At 33.6% G+C, this 6,762-nt stretch overlaps 1 long non-coding RNA gene across 1 annotated transcript; it reads left to right on the forward strand.

Moving 5' to 3' along the window:
- Window positions 1-4,809: 4,809 nt before the first annotated feature.
- LOC126748610 (uncharacterized) lies at window positions 4,810-6,238 on the forward strand. The gene is made up of 3 exons (XR_007664776.1): window positions 4,810-4,957; window positions 5,017-5,196; window positions 5,561-6,238. It is a non-coding gene; the product is annotated as an uncharacterized LOC126748610 (long non-coding RNA).
- Window positions 6,239-6,762: the final 524 nt, after the last annotated feature.

Here is a 6,762-nt window from a genome sequence, read left to right on the forward strand (position 1 = left end):
AAATTTTAGAAATTTGAAAAACTGGCACCTATCAACTCTTGACAAAAATATGTACATTTCATTAGTGAAAACCGCATTAAAAAATATTGTAAAATAAAAAAGTTATCCAGGAAACAGAAATTTATGGGTGAATAATCCTCTTAAGCTAGATTTTCCAGACCAAGTCTTAAGCGAAGTATTAAGTTTTAAGGGCCATCCCAAGACCATCCGGAGCTATCTCAAGTGCTATTCCTATTTCCCATAGTAAATTAGAGCTTTATCAAGATTCCGATTCCTAGATACCTAAAGTCGACTAAAACCAAAAAAGTTTATTGCAATAACTATGTATGCAGTTGCAATGTCACCAACGCCAATTTTCCTGTATCCCCTGAGTTTTTTATTTCATTTCAATGTATGCTGGAAAAGTGGGTTGGGATTGTTTTAAGGATGCTAGTTTAAATCAATAACGTTTTTGCCTGAAAAGTTCTTTTTCAATATCGGGAGTAATATTTTAATTGATTTGCAGCAATTCCAGGTGTCCGGTAAGAAAATGTTATTTAATTTATTACTGTTATTTTGTTGTATTGTCAATTTTTACTCTGTAATAAAATCAAATTTAGGTGGCTCCATCAAGAGGTTTCACCTATGAAATATTTAATTTTTAACTTGATTGTTATGAATACATATTACAAAATATCTGCCCTCTGACTTTTTGTTCCACAATTAAAAACTTGATTTAAATTTTCCTGTAAATATCCTTCAGGTAAAAGTAGGTATATTTTAAATGGTTCTGATAAACAGTAATAATAGATTTTTTCAATTTCCATTACAAGAAAAATATGGAGAGAGATATGCAATATAAATTTTATTAAGACTTTGAGGTATAGAATTTGTTCTGATCAGTTCTCTCCAATAAATTTTAAAAACGCTGAGACTGCTGGCTTTATACTACAATAAATATTTATTTAAAACTATGTTTTGTAATTATTGTTCACATGACTCATTTAGAGAATTTATTTATAAGGTTTGCAGTGCCTATTTTTTGATTTTTATTTCATGCTCTATCCTACCACTTCCTGTGTTCATTGAAGCGAGGCATAACTAAGAGACCAATAAATATATATTAGGTATGTGATATATGCTACACTATAAGTTGTTTTCCTTTTCAAATAGTTTATTTTGTCTTGCATTCTGTTATAGAATTTTCAGTTATGTTTTTAAAATGTGTTTAATTTTTTTAGGAAACAGAAAAGAATATACAGTGCATCCGTAAGGTAGCGGATAAATTCAATAAAAATGAGATGGACCGTTTCTGAAAAAAATGCCCGAGCCTGGGTGACTAAAAAAAAGATATGACGTCATCAATATGTATTTTAAATGGAAACACCATTTTTAATGCAGAATCAAAAAGAACGCATAATCTCAAACTCTCTTCGAATCAATGGTAATAAAGATTGTAAAAATACCAAAAACGTTGTAATATCATTATTTTATCAAATACAAATAAAGCGATAACCATTTTAAACACGCCTTTCTAGATGTATTTACGCATTTCAATATTTTACTTTTAAAATATACCCCCACCCCCAAACCAAAATCCTAAGGGATGAAAACTTAAGAACTACGGGTCAAATCAATCTATTAGGTTCATATTACACCTGTGCAAAGTGGCTTGCTTGTATCACAAAGTGCAGTTTTTTTTCTTGTACCGCTAGCACTATAAGAAATTATGCACTAAATCGATTTCGCCTTACACGCTTACCTCAACATTGGGAATATTAGAAACAACTTCTTAATAATTTTACAACAGCATATCGCGCAGAAAAAAAAGCATTCCTAAATATAAAATTCCAAAATTGTAACTCTAGACAAAATGGGCCGAATTAAAAAAAAGTAATGCTGCGAATAGAAAAATAAATTCACTTCCGGCTCTTTTAAAAAAACCTAACGAGATCAATTCACATTTTGTTGGTACAACAAATTTCAACTCTGCTCCTACCCAAGACCTTTTGGAATTTTACAAGAATAATAAAAAAGTTAATCAGGAATTTTTTCTTTGACTGAGGTAACTGAGAATGATTTAATTAATTATTGTTTACGATTCTCAACATTTCCGAGTGCTTGGAATTCTGTTTTTATTTCAACTAATAATATTTTTCCAAAAAAGCAGTCAGGGGTCAGTTAGATCTTAGTATCGGAGACGCTAATATTTCTTTTAAAAATTCCACTAAAAACTTGGGTTTAAATTGCGACACTAAACTTAAATTTAGTGAACACATAGTAGCTTGTATAAATCCTACTGCGCCCTTAAATCTTTTTTCTCACAGGCATAACCAAAATTGAACTATCTGACCCACTCGTACTATCACACACAGGCCGGAGAGGGCAAAATGTTTAAAACTCATGCATACGTTTTATTTGTGGCATAAGACGTGGAGAATATGAATCACATAAGCTTAAAGCATAACTTAGCTGGTTATCAATGTTCAATAGGCGTGTACTGCACTCGGCTTGTCTGCTTTATAACATCATTAAATTTCAGTGTCCTATCTATCTTTACAAAACTGATGTTCATAATATAAATATACGTAGAAAGCACATTTTTACGATCCCTAATATAATTCCATTAATTAGGTTCCCATAATAGGGAACTTTTTAAAAGAGGATTCTCTTATAACATAGCGTCAACCGTAAATAAATTTCAAGTTACTCATTTTAACACATCTTTATCCTGTTTTAAAAGAAGGATCAGACAGCAGCTTCTCAGTGAGTGAGGTTTTATAAGCGTTTATATTTATGTCAGAGAAAATTAGATATTATATACATATTTTTTTTTACCAGAGCAGCCAGAACTATTTTTACCATGTATTATGTCTGTACCACTTCAATATAATGGACGTAGTCATCTAGCTTTTCATTAATATATTGGGTTTTAGTAGACTTAGGTTAGGCAACTAAATGTAAGTATGTAGCGGGTAACTCGGTTCAAACCAATTTATTTTCAACCCGTGCGAGTCATACCTACTATCCAACCACAAAGAAAATTCCAGACAAGCAAATTTTGTTTTAAAAGATTCAGAGATTTGGTGGCCGCCAGCTTTTAGACTGTGGAGAAGGTAGTGGGAGAAATTTTAATAAGAGCGCCACTTGATTTAAATATTTTACACCAAACCCTGATATATTATGATGGTAATATAAGCCCCCCTTAATCAAGAAAATGATGACCTATATTTATGCTTGTACCTAGATTCTAAAAGCTGAAAATAATTTGGGAAAAACTCAAATAACAATCCATAGGTCCACCAGATTGATATAATCATCCAAGAATTTACATAGTCACTTCCATTTATATAAAAAAATTAAATTCCACTGAGATATTTAAATTTAGATAATTATTCAAAATGTAATACTGTAGTAATTTCAAATAAATAAAAAAGTTGATAAAAGAATTAAGAGTTACTTGAGGTATGCTTAAGGCGAGGAATTAGTAAGGAAAAAAAACAAATCCGCACTGAACTACTGTTCAAGGGGAAAATCCAAAACGTGATCACGTGTTGTTTACAAGAAGTATATGTTTGGAGCCTAATTCACAATACCTCACTGGCCCTAAATACCTTTTACAAACTCTAGTCAAGTCACATTAATCTAAATAAATCTTTTATATAGTAAGGTTCGAATTTGAAAGCCTATTAATGGTATGTTGGTGCAATAAAACCTATTAACCAACAACCCACACTATGACTAAATATGTTATTTGTAGCAAATAGCCGATCCCTTACAAGGTGATCCAGGCTCAATGTCAAAATCAATTATGTCGATGCTCGACTCAAATGGAAACCCTCAGGTTAATGTTAATAGACTTAGCAAGAACCCCTTAACGTATGTTTTACATAAAAGAAAATAAACCCATAAAATTCAAATTAATAAATCAACCCCCAACCCTAAATCAAACCGTTCAATAAGAGAAAAATAAAATAAAATATGCAAAAACTTGCGTGTCCTCTAATCTCTTGCCAACAGTGTTGGGGATGACCAGAAGAAACCAGAGAATAGGAAGAGACCAGAGAATAGAGGAGAGAATGAGAAAAAGGAGAGGCCTCTAAAATAGAGGACAAAAAAATCAGTAAAATAAACACACAATCAATTCTATGGCAATTACCAACATGTTGCTACATACCTAAGGTGGTGAGCGAGTCTCGTTTTGTGGTTAGAAAATTTCAAAATCCCATAAATGGTGTGGGAGCAGCCGACCAAATCCAAAAATATCAGGTCAATCCGAATACCTCTCGGCTACAACTTCCCACTAGACGTTCATCAAATTAAACCCCAAAACTTGGGAGGAATATTTTTCCATTCAACCGAATTCCCGGCAAGATGAACTTAAATTTTCCTTAAAACCACAAAATGTCGACTGTTCTTTCTGATAACGGGATGGCTACCGGCTGGACAAGGAACTGACAACTGACCAGACAGTGACAGGTGACACTAGCAGTGAACTTGTCACTCTCTCTCTTCGACACGATCTGACCCTGCCTCTTGGTGCAAACTACGCGGAGCCTCACTCTATCAAAATAGAAATTCCGCAATACCACAGCAAAACGATACTGCTCGGATACTAAAACATGGAAAACTAACAAAATTTTCCCAACGGGGCTACAAAATTCCAATTTTCCTCTTACGTCGCTCTGCCTGATTTATGACGCTCCGTCATCCGCCAAATGGAAACCAAACTTTAATGGGAAACAGCAACGCTGCCAAACGTCCACAACAACAAGTGTGTCAATAGTCATTACTGTCAATCACAGTCACTGTCAATCGGCTAGTAGTAGGGTTAGAAACCAGATGTCAAGGCACGTTTATTTACTAAAACTTAACTTGAAGAATTGAAGGGAAATATAGCAAGCAAAACTGGGGAGGCCAATTTCAAATCAATTACGATACCTTGCCCAAGATGATTCCGCTCTAGAAGAAAGTATTTGTAAGTTTTCCTACACTAACGGATCACCATCTAAAAGGTCTTATTTACTTCACTCATAGCGCAATCTGTGGCACAACAGCACCCTCTAGAAGTCCCTCCATACCCCACACATATACCGGCCTCATAGAAACTCTTGACAAACAAATCAAAGGTCAGAAAGTTCCCAACACCAGGTACATGAATAGGGACTAAGGAAACATAATACGACTAACTCCACAGAGGTGTGCTGACAGGATAGGGTAGGTAAATACATTCCTAAAAATAATCAAACCCCAAAAGCCTAAAAAAAAATAAATTGCATTACTATCAAACCCCAAATTCCATTTATAAAACTGTAAATCACACAACCCTTTCAAGCCGATACTAAAACCCATAAACTTTTCCCCGAATTTATATGAAATCCCATGTTACATGCTTAGGGCAAAATCTGCATGTAACAAGTACTTAGAATTAGCTTAGAAAGTTCCTACGGCTTTAACAGCCTCTCCTTTGGGAGAGTAGCTGACTATAAAGGCCACTTGTTTATTTTAGTTTTGTATTTTCAAAATTGTTATAATTAATTGGAACAATAAAATTATTTATTATTATTATTATTATTTTCAGCCAAAATGGTCGCACTCTCTCAAAGGGGGAAATTCACTTATCCCAGATACTTAAGTATCAAAGGCAATATATCAAATAAGCTCTGTGGGGGCCCTTACCAGATTATCGGCCCCGTGGTGACATTCTTTATTTATTTACAGAAATTTCCTTAATTCGGGTTGTATTTAATAGCACCACTTTCTGTAGTTCTCTGTATATATTATTATGAAAATGTAAATACGTTAATTATTCTCCTAGTTTTTGTACTACTTTTATTATTATTCTGTAGTTAAAGTTGATTCCTAGGGTTTCTTTAGGGTTCTACTTACGTTTGGTTTATTATTTTTATCTATAGTGTTTAGTTTTTAAGTAATTCATCTTGTTCGAGAGCCCTATTTTGGCCCCAATTTAGGTTATATTATTGTAAATCCCTGTAGTTCTAATTTTCTAGAATTTGTATACTTGCTTGCTTTGACTGTCAGTATTCTCCTATAATAATTGGTCTCTTTCGGCAAAAACAATGAAGATAATTCTAAATATTTCGAAACTGTTCCATCGGGTTTTAGAAAGGACGCGCTTCGTGACAATTCATTCAGTTTTTAATTGTTTAGTCAGTTTTTACCTTGGAAATAATTAAACGACAGTCAAAGCGAGTTAGGTTAGTTTTTTTGACGTTAACAATAAAAGTGTGTTCCCGAATTTCGTTACAATATGTTGATTGAGACCTAGTTCTTCAATGCTACTTTCCAGGTTCTTTGGTATGACTCCCATAGTCGATATTATAATTGGTATCGTTCTAACAATATTCATTTGCCATTGCCTCTGTAGCCATACTTCTAGGTCACCGTACTTTGAATTTTTTTCTGCGGGCTTTAGAACTAAATTGTTAGTATTGGGAATAGCCACTTTTACACACGGTAAAAGATGTTATGTTATGTTGCTTATCCACTAAAACTAATTCAGGTCTGTTACTACTCACAGTTTTATCAGTTAAAATTGTCCGATCCCAAGACTAAAGTTTGCATTTTCCAGAATTCTTTCTCGATATAAAATAATGGAATAAGGACGCTTTTCATTCTGCAGAAGTTTCACTTTTAGTTCTTGGTGTACATTTTTTGCTACCGCATCATGTCACTCTTTGTATTCCGTGGGCGAAAATATTTTGCAACCTCCTGTTACGTGCTGGATTGTTTCATAATGTTTGGCATCCGTATCTACATCGG

Source organism: Anthonomus grandis, chromosome 22 (assembly GCF_022605725.1).
Source record: "Anthonomus grandis grandis chromosome 22, icAntGran1.3, whole genome shotgun sequence".
Lineage (NCBI taxonomy): Eukaryota > Metazoa > Arthropoda > Insecta > Coleoptera > Curculionidae > Anthonomus > Anthonomus grandis.